The 23,310-nt window shown below is 32.0% G+C and overlaps 1 protein-coding gene across 1 annotated transcript in view; it reads right to left on the bottom strand.

Annotated features, from left to right (window-relative positions):
• Positions 1–23,310, bottom strand: part of LOC148272316 (uncharacterized) — a 130,764-nt gene that overhangs the window by 51,817 nt on the left and 55,637 nt on the right. Inside the window, exon 2 of the mRNA XM_088240210.1 lies at positions 3,684–3,786. The gene's annotated coding sequence lies outside the window, so the exon portion shown is untranslated. The remainder of the gene's footprint in view (positions 1–3,683; positions 3,787–23,310) is intronic.

The raw sequence follows: 23,310 nt of genomic DNA, 5'->3' as shown, positions 1-23,310 counted from the left end.
CATTGGTCGTAGGGAGTCAGAAAAGTTTATGAATGCCACGGATTGGAGAACCTTACTGGATGTCAAAAATAAAATATAAAAAATAAGGAATAATTTAAAAAATATATATTTATAGATGACAACCATGAAGTTTCGCATAAATAAATTGTCTATGTTTTTATGAATGTATGTATTGTGTATGCGCATGGGTGTATGTACGTGTGTGTGTATGTACATGTGTATATATGTGTATATTTATATATACATGTGTGTATATATGTGTATGTCTGTATGTATATGAATCAAAATGTGTATCCGAATAAGTTTATATTTTGTTTGTCTGTGCTCTATATTAATTTGTTAAGTATTATAATATATTAGAATGTAATTGCCTAGCTTGGAACGGGGTATGTACCCTTGTTAGCTGGGCAAAGTGAATATGGAATTGTATTTTGATAAAGAGTGTGAATAAATAAATAAATAAATAAATAACATTCTGTTCCAACAGCTAAAGCAGAGATATTATATTATTAATATTTAAAGCATTAACTTTGTGGTCAAACATTGTACTAAATGTTATTAAATATTTGTATCTAACCACTTACTGCCTTTTCTATGTCTACCGGTTTTGAGACGAGACGTAACCTAATGTTAATATTCGTGTTAAAAAACATATGAGGTGTCTTCATAATAACAATTCCTCAAAATTCGCAAATCACCTATCAATTTTGACCATGACTTTAATAAAAATACAGGAGTTACTTGTTTTATTCAAATTTGAGTAGAGAAAATTTCGATTTTACTAGAAGATAACTTACTTTCCATTGTTATTCAGGCCCAGTTCAATAGTTTATTTATTGAAGATCTTTTCTGATAATTATTTCGTCCACCAAACAAGCCTGTAAGAAACACGTAGACAGGTAGGTTGTAAGGAAATATGGGTTATTGTATGCTAATGATACAAATTGGTGCTTGCAGGTGGCGGCGAGAGAACGCCATGACTATCGTATTACAGCTAAGTAAACACTGAACATAGATACTCGTACAATGCTAATATACGTAATCTTGTCGTATCACGCGACCCAACCGTGAAACTCTGCGCATATCACAATCATCGTCATTCCATATCCGCTCTATATTTGGAGCACATGCTGTCCACAAACTAAGACTCATTCTCTGTCGACTGTGAGCTCATCTTCCCTAGTCAAATTCATCTTCTATAGGGGTATACTGCCTCCGGCGAGCTTTTGCAAAAGTCGAATTTCTTTCGAAGTCGAAATCAATGTTATTTTCTCCTCAGAGTTACCCCTTAGCTTTGCTAAACGCTGTATAAAACAAAATACGCAGCAGCGTTGGGAGGATCATTACCGCGCTTCTTTTACAAGTAAAATCACCAAAATGTTATTTCCAACGCTGGCTGATGCAGCAAACTTCCGTCGTCATCACCAAAGTACTTTCGAAACGACCCAAATTTTTACCGGACACGGAGCTATAAGAAATTACCTATATACCTTTAAATTAAGGAATGATGACTATTGTCCATGCGATGATATTTCTTCACAGAGTATCGAACATCTGTTATTTCAGTGACCATTCATCAGTTTACAACGCCATTATCTTGAAGCAGAATCCAGGGAAGATGAAATATCATATGCATAAGGTACATTTTTGGTCTTAGGAAAAATGACCATATTTTTGATTATCCTAGGCAACTGAAATGGCTCAAAATTAGACAGCGGAGAGACTATCACTCCCTCCCACTTCTGTTCAATGTACTTCATAGTCCTAACGCTCCTATATACCTACGTGAAAAATTTCAACGATTATCAGTTCATGGTTTACCTCTTCGTTTTTATTCTCAAGGCCCAATAATTAATACCCATCCACAATTCCTCTTTCTTCTCTAACTCATATAGTGTCCATGCGGCTCGACTGTGGAATCATCTCCCATCCACCATCAAATATGTTACTACATTATCTCTGTTTAAATCACGTCTGAAGAAACATCTCCTTTCTCTTCTTTAATCTCTCCTCCTTTCCTTTTTCCTCTTTTTTCCCTTTTCCCATTGAGCAATAGTTTTGATTTAAGTTAATTTATAAACAAATACGTTTATTTCTATTTTTACATATCTTAAGCTTTTTAATCTTTTTTTATCTATTGAATATGCTCTGTAACATGAATTTTTTTTTTGGTTGGTTGGAAGAAATTGCCATTTGGCAATAAGCCCGCCAATGTACAAATAACATTATGTAAAAAAATTTAGATAAATTAATATCCTTAACAGATATCCACACTGTCGTTAAAAGAAATTATCACGCGCCATTGTTCTTGGACTTTGCAACAATGGTGATTGGACTCATAAAGGTAATAAACCAAAATCAGTGATCGAATATTCCATATCCAAGACAAACAAAAATGAATGTTCTCCAAATACCTTAGCCTTGTACATGGCATGTAAGGCAACTAAATACAGGAGTCCAAATATATATTTTTTTAAAATTAAAAAATGTTATGCATTTTATTTAAAACTTTCAGCAATTATAGGTAAAAACACAGTAATTGAACGTAGGTGTGCAGAAAGCAGCCAGGTATGGCCACTTTTGTGAAAAGAGGCAATCATCAAATCTAAACACCAGTTAGAATGTTTTTTTACCTTGACAAATGATAATTAATGCATATATTCGTTTTTTTTAAAACAAAAAAAATATATTTTTTTTAGTTTGTCCAATTTTTTTAAGACAAGGACTGGATTCAACCCCTAGAGAGCTGTTAATATAAACATATTACAAAAGACAAGAAGAATATAATAAGACATAATAATAGAAGTTTAAGTAGCCACTTTACACACTGTGTAATATTTACCATTCTGCCTGTATTTTAACATTTACATTCCTTCAGCTTACTTTACAAACGTAAGATAGAAGAGCCGAAGGAATGTAGATGTTCAAATATAGGCAGGACGGTGAATGTTGCACAGTATGTAAAGTAGCCACTTAAACCAGCCAATGACAGGTCTTAAGCCCTGTAAATGCCTAGACTTCAATATTCCCTTATTAAAGGTATTCTCCATCCGTGTTGTAATTTGTTAATTTAATGAAACCCGAGGGGGTGAAATCCAGTCTTTTGTCTACGAACATTTGGACAAACTCAAATATTGTAATGAAACCAACTGGTCCAAGAAGAAGTTTAAAAATTGTAAAATTGTTTTCAGGCGTTGCTTGGTATGTGAAATAATTCAGTCAGATGAATCTCTTCACAACAATCAAGGCTTCAGCTCTTTAACTTCACTAAAATAAAAAAATAGAAGAAATTTGGATGTTTAAATATGGGCAAAATGGTTAATGTTGCGCAGTGTGTAAAGTGACCACTTAAACCAGCCAATGACAGGTTATAAGCCTCCATATTCCCTTATTTAAGGTATTCTCCATCCCTGTTGTAATTTGTTAATCCTAATGACTCCCGAGAGGGTGAAACCCAGTCTTTTGTCTACGAACATTTGGACAAACTTAAATATTGTAATATAATATTTAAATTTTCTTTAGCCTACATCCTTTTCCTTTCCGTTTTTTTTTTCATTTTCAAATTTGAAAAAAAATGGACACAACTAATGTTGAACGCAGGTAATATTTAATTATGTACAATTTAAAACAAAAACATTGTGTTTTCACTGGGGTAAATTGGGGTAAATAAAAATTAAGCTTACCTTAGCGATCGCTTATTAGACGCTTGAAATTAGCATTGCGGCAAAATTTTTGGAATAGGTTCGATCCCGAAGTCGATGGCTGGGTTTTTCCTTTTTGGTGACACTAGAAAAAAAATACCTTGATTAATTCACTTTCAAAATAAACACGTAACAAGAATTCCAACAATTTACGTGGTTTGTTGCGTCAAGACGTGTTGGGATGTTTAATCTACTTATTGATATTATCAATAATTTTCCACGAGAAAATAAATCATTTTGAAATTAACACCAAGTGGTTCATAGGGCACTGCACTGGCACTTAAGTTGCAATGAATCTGGATAGTGTTTGTTACATGGAAAGCAAGGTGATCAGTCTTTCGCTTCTGAGACAGTAAGACAGTTAATGTATGATTAAATACAGTTCTGGGCAGGAAATGAGTGAGAACCCTGGAGAAGTGAAGAAAAGTCCACCTTTGAGTGTAGTGGTTGGCGCGTTCGCCTACCACGCTTGAGATCCCAGGTTCGATTCCTGGGAAGGATAGCATTAAATAGTACAAAGTTAAATTTTATCTAAGTCATTTTAAACACACCATTAACATTAAATACAGTACACACTATTTATTAAAAAAAATAGAGATTTTTTTTGTTTTTTTTCATAAATTTCATAAAAAGTACATGTTTTTGTAAAATTCTAAACAAATCTACTTTTACACATCTAGTAAATGTTATCACTGTAACTCAGCAAAAAAAGAGAGTAACTGTTGTGCTTGGAGAGTGACTTACACTGCTTTGGTTGTTTATTTATAAGACTTTATATAATTTTAAAAACGAGTACATGAGAAAAAAATAAAAACATGTATCTAAAGAAAAAACATAAAACAATAATACATTCATACTGATTAAAATTTAATGTTGTTTTTACACGAGTTCAAAAAATTTCTTTAGATTAACTTTGATACCAAAATAATATTTAAATCTATAAATTCCACACAATCCATGATGAAAATAGCTTTGTCTTTAAAGGTGTCAAAAATTAAAACAATCTCCCCAATGAACTAAAAACTGTGAAAACTAATATATCAATAAATATCCATTGAAATTTAAAGAACTTTTTGACCAAGTGTAAAAACTGCATACAATTTTAATTAGTATGAATGTATTATTGTTTTATGTTTTTTCTTTATATTTTCTAGAAGATTTTATTTCTCATGTACTAATATATTCAAAATTTTATAAATTCTAATAAATAAATAACTATAACAGTGTAAGTCACTCTCCAAGCATAAGAGTTAGTCTCTTTTTTGGAAAGTTACAGTAAAACATTTACTAGATGTATAAAAGTAGATTTGTATAGAATAAAAAAAACATTTACCATCTCTGAAATATATTAATAAAAAAAATAAAAAAAGTTTGTTTTTAAAGGTGGTTGAAGACTAAAATAACGCGTTATATTTCACTGGTACGTGGAGCGTTAGACTAATCACCTTGCCTTCGTTTAACGGATAATCGAGATACGCTGAACTTTATTTAATGATGCAATGTCCTATGGACCATCAGATGCAGATTAGGGTTTAGTGAAAAAAAATACATCGACAATTTTTGAATCCTTCTCTAAACATTACTGATGAATGATAGCTACATCAATAAAGGTTTTAGCATTTAATTTCACAAAAATCAACATAATGAAAAATTAAAGTTAAATCGATTTAAAACATAAGCGAAATAGTCAGTGTTACAAAACAAACAAACAAACAAACCATCACGCCGTTTCCCCGTAGGGATAGGCAGAGAGAAAAGAACGCCATAATACTCTATCTTGGCATACAGACCTCGCTTCCCCTACATTCATACGTCTTCTCATCCACGCACGTCGATTATTCCTACTTTTGACATGTCCATCTTCAAGTATTTGATGGACTTGATCGTGCCATGTCTTTGTCGGTCTTCCTCGTTTTCTGCATCCATCAACATTTGCATCGTAGATCCTTTTAGCCGTTCATTCGCTGTCCATTCGCTCTACATGTCCAAACCAACGCAGCACCCCTTTCTTGATTCTGTCAATAATGCAGGTCTCAGCCTTACACACTTCACGGATCTCGACATTTGTACACCTATCATACATCGTTTTACCACACATTCGCCTGAGGGATCATATTTCGACAGCATTCAACCTTCTTTCATCATCATTTTTCCAATTCCATACATTAGAGTTGGAACTAGAACTCTACACAGTGCGTAAAAAGGGATACATAAACTTACCTATGAAAGATCATAGACCCTATAAATGCTTAGAATTTCATATTTCTTTCTCTAAAAAAATATCCATCTTTGTTGTAACATGTGAATCTTAAAAACTCGTGTCAAATCTAGTTTTATAAATATTTGGACAAACTCAAAAGGTTTTTTTTTGCATTTAACAATTTATATTAAATCGGAATGCCTTTTTTAAATTATAAAATAAAATAAAATAACAAACATATTAATGTAAATTAAATCAATCGCAGTAAATAAAAAATACGTGTTTGGAATTTTTTTATTTTATTAGGTAATTATGGATTAAGGTAGAGAGCAACGTTCTTACTATGAGAAGTGATCAGTATTACGGTAACGCGCGCGTGATCAGGTGATTTGATCACATCTGATCACTGTGATCGCCTCTGAATGTGTTTCTGGACACATAGCACGTAACGACATCCGTTAGAATTGTAATTTCCATTTTTTAAATTGCGTTTTTTTTATTTACTGACATTCGATAAAAAAAAATTAATATCTGCGAAATTAGTCTAAGTTTTTCAAATTGTCTAGTTAATTTGTATATCAACAGAAATGGAGACATCTTCTTTGTACATCGGATCTGATTGCGCGCAGGGCACTACATTAGTACGCCAAATACAGCTTGTTTTGATCGCCTGTAGCTCAATCACAAATAACTATCGACGTGCTAATAAGCGACGTGTTATAAATTTCTCACCATGGTTGTTTATCGTATTCGCGATCACAATGGAATATCTGTGAACACCTAATTTTGAATGTCAAAATATTTACGTTTCGCGACGTATAATCCTGCTGCGCAATCACATATTTGAATTTCACCGGTGTAAATATGGAAAATATTCCGAAACTGGTATTTATTTATTTATTATTTATCATACATTTTTTTGCATTTAGCCGGCGGTTGGTAATCTAAATGTCAAGAAAAGCAGTCGCCATAGTAATTGTAATTCAATTTTCACTTTTTTGTATTAGATACTCCTTACTATTTTGCAAATGTAGTATATTGGATATTTTTTTTAGTGAACGCCGATTTTTCGCCAATGAACTGTGTTTATTAAGTGAAGTAAAGGAGCTGAAACCTTTATTATGCGGGTGAGATTCATCCGGCTGAAAGGTTTCAGCTCCTTCACTTCACAAACGTCAACAGATAGAAGAATTGAGAAAATGAGGATGTTTAAACATGCGTTGAATGGTGAATGTTAAACAGTGAGTAAAGTGGCCACTTAAACCAGCCAATGATAGGTCATAAACCCTGTAAATGCCTAGACGTCTATATTCTCCCTTCTCAATAATATTTTCCCTCTCTGTTGAAATAAATTTAAATATGAATAACTCCCTAGGGAGGAAATCCAGCCGGTCTGCAAGCATTTGGACATACTCAAACATTGTTTTAGTCTCATATAATTTAGAATTCTCTATTATTACCTCTGTTTTGTATAAACACATTGAATTTCCTAATAAAGATACCAGTCTCGAAAATGTCGCGAAAGCGATGAAACCGGTCACTGGATATTCAAAATTTGTAAATTATAGTATAATAAATTAGAGTGAACTTCCATCATGAATTTTTACTTACTGAATTAAATATTTTCATAATGTAATTATTGTTAAGTGCAATTTAATTAATCAACTGGTAACTTAGATGTTCTGACTCGTGTAAAACAGATCTCAATGCACTCGCAGCATGTAAACATGCTAAGTACACACATTCGTGCATTATTTAAGGTACCACCCATTGACTGTTATGTGACCCAAAACGCGAGACATTTGAAGAAGTGAATTGTTTATCTTAACTAAGTACTTAGAAGACAGAAGTAATCTGATTTAAGTAATTTGGAAAGTAGTCACGATGTACTTAACTTAATATGGATGGGAATCTAGATTCTTAGGGCTAAAAGCTTAATTAGTTTGATCATTAAAACACATTGACTTAATTACTTACACCTAATTTTATTTTCACTTGAAATTATAGTGGCACAACAAAAAAACTCATTTCTACTTAAAAGCTGTAACACCTACACTGGACATACTCAAACATTGTTTTTTAGATTGCCCATAAAAAAATCACCGCTCGCCCCTGGTCTACAAACATTATTTGGTCAAACTTAATAAATATTTTAGTTTTTTTTAATTTTTTTTTTATCAATATTCCTACAGAGATGAGGTAGAATTTTTTTCAAATTCAGGATTATCGATATTCGAGCGTTTACAGGGCTTATGACCTGTCATTGGCTGGGTTGAGTGGCCACTTTACGTACAACATTCCCCATTCCGCTTATTAGCGAATATCGACACTGGTATCATTTTGATTCTTGTATATATCTTATTAAATGAGAAAGCTTTCACTAGCGTGTTGGAGCACCATCTATGTATTGATATTGAAGTTAAGTATTTTTAATTAGCATATTACTTTATTTTATGTATTTAAGACTCTTCCGAGTTAAATTAAGTACTAGTAATCGCCTGCAGATGATTCTGCAATTTATTTATACTTATATTTTGACCAGATCTTATTACACAACATTATTTTTTGGTATGTGTATTTAAAAAAAAAAAAAAAAAAAAATATATATATATATACCTACTTCCCCTCGGGAGAAATCCAAATTTGTGTATGTACAAAAAATACACATACCAAAAAATAATGTTGTGAAATATTTTAGTTGCTAACAAAATCGTTTCCCGTGTTTGTTAACCTTTCTAAGTGAAACTTCTTCTTAAATAAATGTAATATTACACTTTCATTCCACTCAAGATATATTTGTTATTACAAAATAAAGCATAACCTCTTCTTTACATTGCACAAGATCCATTTAAATTTTATAAACTAACGAGCTTACCCGAGATTTTTTCTAATTGCCTTTATCTAGAAATCGGCCAAATTAAATACTTTTCTCTCAATGATAAATGGCGTATTAATAGCACCTTTTCTATTGAAAGCAAGAAAAACTAAACTTAGACCTTTCTCAATCAAAAATCATAATTATCTTCAGTCATTTATTTGAACGAAAAAAATTTGTACCGATAGTAAAAACACTTCTTTCACACACCAGAAAACCATTCTTAAGACCGAAGGTCTTCTTTTCTGTAGCGCTTATACGCCGGAACCTCTTTTTACGCGCTTTCAAATAACCCGGTAATTTTTTTTTAAATGTACTAGTAGCGTTAACATAAGTTTTGTCCATTTTTCCTAAATTTAAAAATAAGCTTAAAAAGCTTAAAAAAATAGTAAATGTAATAGGGTCAAAGCACTAATGAATAATCGTTTAAGGTTCAACTTGTTGTGAAATCCACAATTAAGGTATAAATTTCATTATTTAAGCCCACAAAATAAAAGAAAACGTACTTTAACTTTTTTATTGAAATACGAGTATTTTTATTTATTTATTTATTTAACTTTTTGTACATAATGTTATTTGTACATTGGCGGGCTTATTGCCAAATGGCAATTTCTTCCAACCAACCAATAAAATAAAAGTGTTATTTTTATAATTCAAGTTACAGAACATATTCAATAGAAAAAAAAAAGGATTAAAAAGTGAAAAATATATAAAAATAGAAATAAACGTATTTGTTTATAAATTACCTTAAATCAAAACTATTACTCAATGGGAAAAAGGAAAAAAGCGGAAAGAGGAAAAAGGAAAGGAGGAGAGATTAAGGAAGAGAAAGGAGATGTTTCTTCAGACGTGATTTAAACAGAGGTACTGTAGTAACATCTCTGATGGTGGATGGGAGATGATTCCACAGTCGAGCCGCATGGACACTATATGAGTTAGAGAAGGAAGAGGAATTGTGTATGGGTATTAAGAGAGTGCCTTGAGAATGAGAACGAAGAGGTAAACCATGAACTGATAAGCGTTGAAATTTTTCACACAGGTATATAGGAGCGTTAGGACTATGAAGTACATTGAACAGAAGTGAGAGGGAGTGATAGTCTCTCCGCTGTCTAATTTTGAGCTATTTCAGTTGCCTACAATTATAATTAATATTACTCTAAAAAAATAGCTGAATCACTAGTGAATGACCACTACTACCCCAGTAAAAATAATACTCAGATTTAGTTACATCATAACATTATAAAACAACCTAACACATTTGAATATGGATATATTCAAATAATTGCATAAGAAATAGCGTCAAATAAAACACTTACCACACCTTTCCTTATAAAAACACTATCAATCTCAGAACAATAACGGGAAGACGCACTATTACCTTTTCACAACTCAGTTCAAAACTGATAGATTTGTTTCTTCCCAAAAGATGTGTCCGCCTACTGTTTTTGTCATAGTTTCTAGTGTAAAAAGTTTTTTGATTGGACACATGTAGCAATTCTTATTATATTGTGTTTTATTAACCAATGATCATAAATGAGGGTGGTCATTTACCGGTGCTTTGACCCTACGTCATTTGAAATAAAATTTTCTGTTCTACATCGTGAGTATACTGATAAAAAACTTTAACTCGAAAATATGCGAATTTGACTGAATGATGCAGTTTTGTAAAGTTTTTAACGCTCTACAAACTGGCAAAATACACTAAATCATATTAAATTTCATATATCTGTAGTTTTCAAAATAAAGTTAAGGTTAAGTCTTATACCGGGTATATTATTCAGGCTAAAGGCTTTCTGCTTAAGAGAATCTGAGAAAGTGATTTGATAAGGTGACCATATAATCTAGTTGGCTTCTAACTAGAGATGTGTAAAGACATTTTAATGTGTTTATATTACGAGTATTAAAATCTTTTCCGGTTCTAAGTACAAATCCTAATGATTGTACAGCTTTGTTAAATATTTATATAATGTGCTCTTTAAATAAAAATTTTGAATCGAACAAAACAGAACATTATGTACAATCGCACTATAGATTAAGAAGTGTCGTCTTTAATTATTGTAATCTGCTTCCAATTATTGTAAACTGTCAGAAAATATATAGTAAACTCGCCGAAGGCAAATGTCTTCATTCGCAACAATAGGTTTTGCCTGGGATTAATCAACTAAGTTTTAAAAAGCATGAAATATGTTGCAATGAAGCAACAATGGAGTATTTTTATTTAAATCACTTTTATTAGACTATCCGTCACGGTAAAAAGATTAATTTTACATTTGTGAGAGAACTTTCTACTGCCTACTGTTTTTCGTATTAACAAGTATGTATGTAGGATTACTTCATTATTAAATATTAGTAAATATCTTTACAGAAGCATGGAAATAGGCACCACCATAGAATTAAGAATAGTCCAGAAGGAGCGTAGAACCATATTTGAATACATCGGACTGTGTCCAATAATTCCCCCACTTAGACACACATTCGCCGCGCGCATACTTGTAGTCACCGAGTAATATTGCTTGATCGCGAAGAATATAACCATAACACAAATGTAAGGTAAAAAAAAAAACAATTTGTTCATTTTTCTAAAATGTTATTGTGCACTCGGAAACATTGATTGACACAACAGAGTAGATAAGTAAAGGGTCATTTAATAAGAGTAATTGAATTAATGAACTTTGAACTTAAAATATAAAACAAATTTTAGTTTTACATAAAACGGATATTTTTATATCATGTTAAATAAAATTTTATGTTTTAAAGATAAAATCGGCCAAACGTCCACCACGGCGTTGTTTAATCCGAGGTTCAATTTTCATTATTTCTCTTATTATATGAGAAAAATAAAGTAAAAAATTTTACTACTATGGCAACACTAACAAAATTTCCATTTTGTTTCTTCGACAATCTGACAGATGGAAAAATAATTCAATTTTTACGTAATGCATTTGTTACATACACATTCATTTATGTCCTAAAAAATGCACATTGGGCGTATATATAAATAAATTCTCTCTTCTTTTTTTTCCACGTCCGCTCCCAAGTGGAGCATGTGGACATTGTGGACATCACCAGTTGCCTCCAGGAGACCCTATCGTCAGCCAGAATTTTCTCCTCTTCCCACGTCAATCCAGCGCCCCTTAACCCTTACGCTGCTACGCAGTTTTTCAAGAATCTAATCAGTAATCTTATTATTAATACATTTTAAAAATATTTTATCGAATACGTTGTTTTCCAAACACACTACTGTTTTAAAAATTAAAAGCAATTCCAAGAAAAATCTTCCATTTCATAAATATCTAATTCAAGCCCAGTGGAGTGAGCAAGATAGACAACTCGTGCCGCCCGCAACACATTCTCGTACAGCGGTTGTAAACCCTTTCTTAATCGAAAATAAAAACAAATCAAAAACGATTTCGCACAGCAATCTCAAGGCGCATTGTTTTAATAGTTATTATTGAAACGACAGTATTATGATGGTTTTTTTGTTGATTGCGGGGCAAAGTGCCCTTATTATCAAACCTACCACTTCCATCAATGCATGCTTAACAAAATTTGAGTAAAATATATCTTGGATGATTCATATGAACAAGTGACGTCGTTCAAAGTAGTTCGTTTTTATTAAAATATTTTATATTATTTTTTATTATTTTCAAGAAACTTTGCTGTAAAATTTAATGTTCGAATTTTTACCGCGCGTAAGAAAACATTTTTTGTATTAAATTTTCCGTAGGGCTGAAATAGGTACGAAACTGAATAATAACCCGTCGAATAAGTAATTTTCATGTTTTGAAAATGTTATATACCACTGACGGTTAAGTGCAACAAGCAGTTCCCGAATTCATTTACCCTTTTGGGGATTATGACGTCAGCATCAGTCTAGTTAGAACTTTATGATAGGGATTAACAACAACGATATATCGTTGTTTAGTAGTCTAAGGGTTAATTACGCCGAATAAAGTCGAAAAATCGTCATCGACGGCCTTCCGGGATGGCGTGAGCCCGCTGGTTTAAAGAAGAGGCAACTCGGGTTCAGGTTCTCCTGAGGCATGCGCAGCACGTGTCCCAGCCAGGTCCACCGCCGCATCCCCAGACGCTCGTTATTGGAGGCTGCGGCGTCCGTTCTCGGACTTCAATGTTAGTTGTAAAATCGAACCACCTTATACCTAATATTCTTTTCAAGCACTAACTCTCAAAACTCAGAAGTTTGGTGTTTTGAGCTTTGGTAAGGTGCTAAGATTCGCATTCATAGGAGTACTGGCATTATACAAGAGTTGAATAATTGGCATTTTGTTTTGACCGAGTATAGACTAAAGTTCCAGACAACACGCATCATGTCAAAAGTAGCATAAATAAAAAAATGAAGTATTTGATGTCGAACTGGCGTGTTTTTTCGTACATTTAATCGTAGGGACAGGTAGGGTAGATTGTATGTTGGTTTAATTATTTTATGTTGTCTTTGTATTCTTGTTAGGTACGAGTGTGTCTTATTACCGGTTTCCCTAAAGGCGATCATGTAGCTTAATTTGCTTTTAAAAAAAGCTTAGTAAATCACGATTTTTTATCATGACATTACTTTGGTGAGTTCGTCTATGTGTTTCGTCCAATTTAATTGTCTGTCCATCCATGGTGAGTCATATATGCATGTCGCGAGTTCTAGTTCATTGAATGTTTAATTGTTTATTTGATTTGATTTCCAAATTATGTTAACATCCAGTGCGTAATATTTATTGTATGAAAAAAAGAATACTAAAAATATTTTGATTGGATACTGCTTTTTATTTTTTACTACGGAATCAAACAACCGGCCCTAAGTTAGTGATTGACGCATGATTGTCAGTTTGACGTTTCGATTTCATTTGACATTTCTGAAGAGAGAAACTAACTTAAAGCAGTTCATTTAAAGTACCTACCCACCTTATTATTTAACTAAAGCATAAAAATACTTTCGCTTGTCAGCTACACGTTGTTAAATGTTGATGAAAATAATATATGTTCTAAACGTGTTTCATTAATCTAAAAATGTCTACGTAACTTTGTGTTAAATCCGTAGAACTACACACATATTATATTTTTACTAAAACGTCCAAGTTGGCATCATGCGAAGAAATTACTAAATGTGTTCTTCTGAAGATCAATCATTTGAAAATAGCTTTACAACATGGTATTGTAGGATGGGGTAGTGCTATGCCAATATATTAAACCCTCTTAAAATAGTACAAATATTAATTATTAAAGTAATTTTAAAGAAACCCTCAATATTCAATAAGAAAGTCTATATGAAATATTTAAGGTTCATACAGTAGACACTCAGAAGTCACTCAGATACCAACATAATATTAAAATTCCTAAATTCCACACAAGTCATGATCAAAATAGCTTTGTATTCAAAGGTGTAAAAAATTATAATAATCTTTCTAATGAACTAAAAACTATTATAAATAATATATCAATAAATGAATTTAAAGTTAATCTAAAGAAATTTTTTGAACTCGTGTAAAAACAACATAAAATTTTTACTAGTATGAATGTATTATTGTTTTATGTTCCAAAGAATTCCAACCGTCCATGCGCTCAGTAGCTTCAAGACTTATAATCTAACTTCGATTTTTTTTACTTCCACTATCTATTGAAACAAGTAGTAACGAAAAAATGTTCAAAAAGGCTATAAAAAAACGGATAGTGGAGCTAGGTAGAAGTAAAATGGATTGTCTCATTCGCCCAAACCAATAGTGAATCAACTGTTTCACAAATGTACAGCTTATGTTATGTTTTTGTTCTTTCATTGTGCGTTTTGTCATTTAAATAATAAAGATGTACATAAATTAATTATAAACATAAAAACTTAGTGTTTAAAACTATCAGCAAAACAGTGTAAACAGAGATATTTTGTTAATTATCTCTGTTTATTAAGTTTATTCTCAAATGTAAATATATATATTTTTTAAAGTATATTGTTAATCGTCCTCGGCACGGGTAACCCCAGTGAGATAACATTATTGTTATTATCAATTTTAGTTTATTATGGAAAAAAATATGAATAAATAAAAGTAAAAAAATCATTGTAAAATATTTAAAAAATGTAAATAGGGGCTAGATTCCTTAATGTCCGTGCGCTCTGTAGCTGCAAGACGTGGGATACGCTGAAAGACGCTGGGATATTTATTTACTGTACAGCGCCTTTGAGGTGATTTTCACAAAAATGGCGCTATATAAATTATTCAAATATATAAATTTATTTCTATATCACGCCTTGCCAACGAAGATGACACAACGTATATTTACAAGTCTCGGGCGTTTCATGTCAGCACACTGGTAGAATCTCTTTATCAGAGTCGGTAGTACAGTGACCTAAAGACGGGTAGCGTGCGACCATCTAGTTCAAGAAGACAATGGTCGCGTGTTGTCGGCAGCGCGGATTATATGTCTTGTTGGCTAGTTGACACAGCAACAAGGTCACAGAGGAAGGGGAGCAGTAGCGAGCCACGATTTATTTTATAGGTAAGCTACAAAAAATAATCATTAATTTGTACCTGCATATAAAGTACATAATATTAGTAGTAATATAATAGTTAAAGCTTTAGCTTTGTGGTTAAACAAAGACTACTGCACGTCGGACTGATTATGTCTAACTAAAATCGAGAAAATCGTTGTCCCGTTACCGATTTTGTTCTTTCTTTGAGAAAAAATACTAGAATGATATTTTCTGTGTCGGTATTTTTTCTATTTTACTAACCTTTAAGTTATTTATCATATTTGTATGCTGTATGTCCGAAGACTGCTGATAAAACTGGGCAATTTTATGGATTTAAGGTGGTCCTAGCTCACATAAAAAACAATTTATCAAAATGTCAAAACATTAGGGACACGCCAATGGTAAATATCCACATTATGTAAAATTACTACTCGGGTGTCAAAATCCAAGGAGAAAAAATTAAAATACGTTTGGATGAAAAAAAGTCACACTACGTTTAATCAACGATATATTTTTTTTAATAAGGACAGGATTTCGCTCCCAGCGAAGTATTAGGACTCATATATTACAACAAAGTATGGAACATTTAAGATAAGGGAATTTGGAAGTCTAGGCATTTACAGGACATATGACTTGTCATTGGCTGGTTTAAATGGCCACTTTGCAAACTGAATAACATTGACCATTCTACCTAGGTTTGAACATCCTACCAAAATTTAAAAATGTATAATTGCAAGGAAATATTCCTGGAACAAAAAAAAATCATTTAAAATCGGATTGTGGTCCCGTGGAAGTATTGTGGACTCACGGGCCAAATGTCCAAGATTCAAATCCCAATCTATCACAACTCGATTTCCATTTTTCCAGCGCAATTTATTTACGACTTTTAGGAAATGGTCTGAAAATTCAAATATAAATCATAGGCATTCACGGATAAATGGCGGACATATTGGCACAAACAAATTGGATCGTATAAATCCAATAGGATACATTGTCAAAAAAAGGATTAACTAGTTGTAATAGGTTTAAGAATTAATTTTCTTCTTGTAGGGCTATCCGTTTTTGAGTTGAAGCTACAGTCGAGCTATGCCCTTTTAATCAGGAGATGAGTCTTCTTCCTACACAGCCTTTTCCTTTGAGTGGTATTCTAGTCCAGAGGCATGAATTTTTGGTAATTTTCCAGGTGCAATAAAAAAAACAAAACAAATATGTTTAGATGCCATTATTTTACCAGATATTTATTAATGTTTGAAGAATACATAAAAAAAAACAAGTGAAAATTTTTTAATTGAAAAAGTTACAGGCCAATGAAGTGGTGAGTCTCAAAAAAAGGCGTGCTCTGATTGTCATGATTGCAACGCTTCTAGTAATTTGAAATAAAAAAATATACATAATTTTCAATCCCAAACAATGCTTTAATCGTCCAAACTTTGAAGAAGTCAAAATAATATATTTGTAACAAAATAGCGGCTGTCTGAAATAAAAAGATATTTTTTTACCAGTTTTTCAGACTTTTTCAAATTATAAAAAAACGCATATTATATTATAGTTTTAGTTTGTGCGATAGAGTAATGTAGAAATGGCTCACACCAAATTTCAAGTAAATTGGTTCGGTAAAACTGAAAATATCATGACAATAGTCTTGAAAAATTATTTCAAGAAAAACGCGTTTAAAGTTTCGGGTTTGATTTGTTCCGGATGCAACGGTTTAGATGCCACGTCAAATAAAAATAATATTTGTTTTGAAAAATCCTCTTCAGGACATATTTTTGAAGGTTTAAGCCTTGAGAACACAAAAAAAAACTAATAAACTACAACAGGGATAGAGAATACCTTAAAGAAGGGAATATGTAAGTCTAGGTATTTACAGGGCTTATGACCTGTCATTGGCTGGTTTAAGTGGCCACTTTACACACTGTGTAACATTCACCATTTTGCCTATGGTTGAACATCCATATTTTTTCAATTCTTCCATCTGTTGATTTTAGTGAAGTTAAAGAGCTGAATTGAAGAAATATAGATGTTCAAACATAGGCAAAATGGTCTATGTTACACAGTGCGTAAAGTGGCTACTTAAACCAGCCAATGACAGGTCATAAGCCCTGTAAATGCCTAGACTTCCATATTCTCTTATTTAAGGTATTCTCCATCCCTGTTGTAATTTGTTAATCTTAATGACTCCCGAGGGGGTGAAATCCAGTCTTTTGTCAACGAACATTTGGACAAACTCAAATATTGTAGCAAAAAAAAGACCTTTTTTTCGCAGTTCTAAACTAGAATATCCCTTTAACTCTTCCTTACAATATGACAGACTATTTTGAACTTATCTTCACACATAAAATGTCCAAAGTACTCGATCATCCCTTCCTTTATTTATTTGGAATTATTAACTTCGTCTTTGTTTGTTTTATTATGCGTTATATTAATTTAAATTGGCTTAAAATTAAACCTCCTTTTGCATAATCTTTTATAATGTAATTAAACATAATTGATGGTTGTTGTATTTGTTAAATAAGGCACGCACCTTCATAAAATAAAAACCTATACACTAAAGCTATATTATGTAAGTTGTTTACTTGAAAAAATATTAATTTTAAGACAGGGATTTTCAACCGTTTTGAATAGGTACACGCGACCCCTTCACGAGTTAAAAAAATCTGGCTTCCCAGGGACCTTAATTTTATAATTCATACTATTTGTATTTAAGTGATTTCAATGACGAAGTAATTAATTTTCTTTCTATTTAACCGGTTCAGTGCCGAAACCGCAAAAATAACGCGTAAAGACGTGCGACAAAGGATTCAATTGTAGATTTAACGAGATATTTTTTTTTCCTGCTTATTATGAACAAGGTTTAGATTTACTTCAAGGGGATAGTTGTTTATTTCAAAAAACAATTTTCTATTTAATTTACTTTAATGAAAAACTTTATTTAGTTTATAAAATATGTTAATCGGGTTGTGGTCCTGTGGCTAGTGTCTCGGACTCACGGGCCGAAGGTCCGCGGTTCGAATCCCACTCTACCCCAACTCGATTCCATTTTCTAATAGTGAGTTATTTACAACTCGTTGAAAATGGCCCTCAAAACTAAATATTTGGGTAAATCATAAGAAAGCAAATATTTCTTTTTTTAAAAAAAAACATACATCCATTTTTTTGTGCCCGCATTTTCGGCGAATGCAACCATGGTGATAGATAAAAAAAACATTAACGCTTCTAACTTTTTTTGTACTTATTAAATTGAAGATTTTATAAACCTTCTCGTGGCAAAGATGTACACTATCTGAAAACCGCACGCAAATCGGTCCTGTAGTTATCGAGGACAATCATTCGAACATTGCCTTTTATGTATATATATTGTATTTTTACTGTAAGGTACGAGCTAAAACCATCGCTTTTTACTTTTACCGTGCTTGCAACCACAACCCCTCCAGCAAGGCTTTGCGACCATTCTGGGAGTCGCGACCCACAGGTTAAAAAACACTGATTAATCTAATGACTTATAAATTTTAACAAAGTGATTTCACGATCTATTACGCTGTATCTTGTTATTATTATTAATATGTATTACAATGGATTAATGTATTATTCGCGATTAAACTTTCATTCGAAGTCAACAACCCGAGCATATTAATCGTTACATCACAACGATTGTGTAACAAACATCCATTTATTTAAGTCAAAGTGATGGTCGGGTATCACAATTACTTTGTTACTAAAACGGACTGACAAAAATATTAGCACAGTGCAAAAACTTGCATATAAATAATTCCCCTATGCCTCGAAGGCGCTATCGTACTAAGCGAGGGGATGAAATATGTATGCGGGAAAAATTAGAGGTTTAAATTCTACACCAATTATAAAAAATATTTTATTAAAAACGCACTACTTTGAACGACGTCACTGGTTCATATGAATCAAGTAATGAAACAAGTTTTTTTATTATTTTTTTTGTTTTTTATTAATAAATTTCATAAAAGGAACATGTCTTTTTTAATTCTACATATATCTACTTTTACACATCTAGTAAATGTTATCACTGTAACTCTCCAAAAAAAGAGACTAACTCTTGTGCTTGGAGAGTGACTAACACTGTTTTAGTTGTTTATTTATAAGAATTTATATAATTTTAAATACAAGTACATGAGAAAAAAAATAAGAACATAGGATATATAAAGAAAAAACAAAAAACAATAATACATTCACACTAATAAAAATTCAGTGTAGTTTTTACGTGTTCAAAAAATTTCTTTAGATATACTTTAAATTTATTTATTGATGTATTATTTTTAATAGTTTTAAGTTCATTGGGAAGATTATTATAATTTTTTACGCCTTTGAAGAAAAAGCTATTTTGACTTGTATGGAATTTAAGAATTTTAATATTATGTTGGTATATGAGTGACTTATTTATTATTTATTTATTTGTCTTTTTGTACATAATCTTATTTGTACATTGGCGGGCTTAATGCCAAATGGCAATTTCTTCCAACCAACCAATAAAATTATTGTTTTATTCTTATAATTCATGTAACATAACATAATCAATAGAAAATAAAGATTTGAAAGCTAAAGATATATTATAATAGAAATTAACGTATTTGTTTTTAAATTACCCCAAATACTCAATGGGAAAAAGGAAAAAATAGGAAAGGAGGAGAGATGAAGGAAGAGAAAAAAAAGATCTGTGAAGGAAATCCGGTAAGCTTACCGTAAATGAATCTCTGACGTCACACGTGGAGTTATTTCAGAAATACAAAACTTAAGAAATCAAAGCGCTTATAATACGATACATAAAAATTTAAAAAAATATTTTTTGACTTAGTTTAATACACTGGACTTCCTCATTGTTAAATAAATTTAGGGCTTTAGATATAAAATCGTTATTTAAAAAAAATCTTTACTTCAAATCCATAAAATAGTGTTTTTACGTCACAAAACGTAAGTACGCAACCTAGAACAATTGGTAACATCTTCCAAAATTAAAAACAACTACAGCTTAACAACATTAAATATACTTTAACAGGAAAATTTATATATTTTTTAATGAATAAAGGGAATAAAAAGTACTGTCAGGAATGCAACATAATATTTGAGAAATAAGTCAAAAGTTGTAATTTCTTTTTTTCAAAAAAATATTTGTGACACTCGTGCAAATTATTTAGCACGTGTGCCTCGTCGATCACACTTTTAATACTTGCACCTAATTTCGTCTCAGTGTAAGTCCTTCTCCAAGCACAAGAGCTTGTTTTTTTTTGGAGAGGAACAGCATTCAAATAACAAAATACTTTACTTAGATACAATGTTATAAAGACTGCAATAAATTGTTCTTAATTGTATGTCATATATTGAATAAATATTTATTTATGAAAAACGTTTTTTTAAATAGTAATAAATCTTCATTCTCCATACACTTGTTGCGTAATTCTATAATTAACTTCAGTAAAGGAAGACAGCTAATGAGAAGGTTGCCAGAACATACCAAAAAAACAACTTTCTATATTTGATCAAATATTCCTTTCACAAAAATGGAGTAAGTACCTTTGCCGATTTACTGCCTGAAATGAAAGTAATATTTTAATTCGTGGGTGCGTGTGACGTATGACACATTAATTATTAATTTTTATCAAGCGGCATTTTTAGATTGTCCTAATCATTGCTGAAATATATTTTATTATCGTGATATTTGTGAATGAAATTATATTTGAAAAAAATCATTCAAAAATAAATTATTCATTGAATTCCCTAATGAGGACGTTAAGTAGTTTTTAAAATTATTTTTAATTTGTTAATTGAATGAGCCAAAAGTCATAGAATTAAGAATAGTCCAGAAGGAGCGTAGAATCATATTTGAATACATTGAACTGTATCTTACAATTCCCCCACAATGCCTCACTTTCGCCGCGCGCATTCGTGAAGTCGCCGGGTAATGTTGCTTGATGTGAAAAAAAAATCATAACACAAATGTAAGGTAAAAAAAAGAAATCTGTTAATTTCTCTAAAATTTTATTGTGCACGCGGAAACATTGATTGACATAACAGAGAAGATAAATAAAAGGGTCATTTAATAAGAGTAATTGAATTTATAAACTTTGAACTTAAAATATAAAACAAATTTTATTTTACATAAAACGGATATTATTATATCATGTTAAATAATATTTGATGTTTAAAAAAATAATGTCATTCAAATGTCCCCCACGGCGTTGTTCAATCTGAGGTCTAATTTTCATTAGTTCTTTCATTAGATTAGCAAAGTAGGGTAAACAAATTAACTACCCTGGCAACACTAAAGAAATTTCCATTTTGTTTCTTCGACAATCTGACAGATGGAAAAATAATTCAATTTTTAAGTAATGCATTTGCTACTTTAACGTTTGTTTGTTAATTACACATGAAATGTGATGCCATCCTGTTTCTTTAAGATCCTAGCAGTATTTCTACACTTTAAAAGGACACAAAACGGCATAGTTGAATCAGGAGTTGCGTACGGAGCTACGTCTACAAAGAAACAAATGTATAAAAACGTAAACCTACTCATTTATGAGTAGTTTAGTCGCCTTCTGTTTGATGTGCGTATGTGGTTTCTGGACTATTTTTACTTCTATGCCAAAAGTTAAAAATAAATAAATTTTGTACTTTGACCTCGTGGTGTTGTGGTCAGCGCGATTGCCTACCATGCAAGAGGTCTCGCTTTCGATTCCCGACATGGTTAATATTAAATACTTATTTGTTTAAAAGGATGTTTGCACACTAAAATATTTCATGGTCCCTGGACTGGCACCTGAAGCGTAAGACTGATCATGTTGCCTTCATGTAACTTTTTTTCTGGAGCCGTGAGTCTTAGACACCCACGAGACCGAAACCCAAATTCAAATTTATTTGGGTTAATCATGTTTAATTGTCAGCCCCGTGGTATAATGGTCAGCGCGTTTGCCTAGCACGCTAGAGGTCTTGGATTCGATTCCCGACATGGTTGATATGAAATATTTATTTGAAAGGGTGTTTTCACTCTAGAATAATTCATGGTTTCTAGACTGGTACCTGAAGCGTAAGACTGATCATCTTACATTTGTATAACATTAAAAAAAATAAAAAAAATACGCTGCAATTGATGTCCTAATGCAGTGCCCTATGAACCATTTGGTGCGAAAAGGGAATTATGATAAATCATGTTTAAGGTATTATAATCTTACGTAAAAATAATAAGACCTTAAAAGTTAATTGTTTCATGATTTCATCGTATCCGTAGTATGTAATGTAAACGGCCTTATCCCCTTCAGTCCTAGATTTACCACTTCTTTCCTTCGTGTAACAAAAATAATCAAGATACGCTGCGATTGGTGTACCAATGCAGTGCCACCATTGGGTACAGAAAGCGAATGATGATAATGAATGATTTGTATCTAGTAAGTATAATAGGAAAAAAAGCAGTTTGTTCATGTCAATTTTCAACAAAAAAATATATTGTTTCCAAATCTGAAGGTATTGGAAGCAAATTTTGATAACTCCTCCAAAAACGGCAAATTAGTTATTGATGCCAAATTAAACCATACATGAAAATCTACCTATATAAATAAAAGCGTAATTCAAAACCGTCTCAAAATCTTGCAAAAACAGATACCAATTATACTACTTGACACCGCAAACTTAGCATTCTCCATCGAGTTGGTGAAGCATAATTACAAATATCACGATTTTTTTTTCAAAGTTTTACGCAAATATCTCAATGGAGATTTCTCAATTTGATTCTAATACCCTAAAATGTTTTTTTTCGTATGATCGTTTGTTGCGAATTATCTGGGTAGGCATCGTTAAAATATTATCACAACTTCAAATGTTTGTACCCATAACATATGTTCAATTCCCACCTCAGTATCCTTTGATCATCTGCCACATTAACACCTCGGGTAGTGAATCGCGCGTTTATTTTGTTGAACGTGTGCAGGATCATAGACTTTGTTTCCACCAACCACCAATGTTCAGCTTCAGATCAGGGGCCTGTCTTGGTGTTGGTGTTGCTCCCAATTGACTAGTCGGACCACCGCAATTTCATCAAGAAGGA

The sequence above is a fragment of the Micrasema longulum genome, unplaced genomic scaffold, assembly GCF_059751315.1.
Source record: "Micrasema longulum isolate JH-2025_06_02 unplaced genomic scaffold, ASM5975131v1 h1tg002380l, whole genome shotgun sequence".
Classification (NCBI taxonomy): Eukaryota; Metazoa; Arthropoda; class Insecta; order Trichoptera; family Brachycentridae; genus Micrasema; species Micrasema longulum.
Note: the sequence above shows the minus strand (reverse complement) of the source record. Positions and strands in the feature narration are given on the sequence as shown.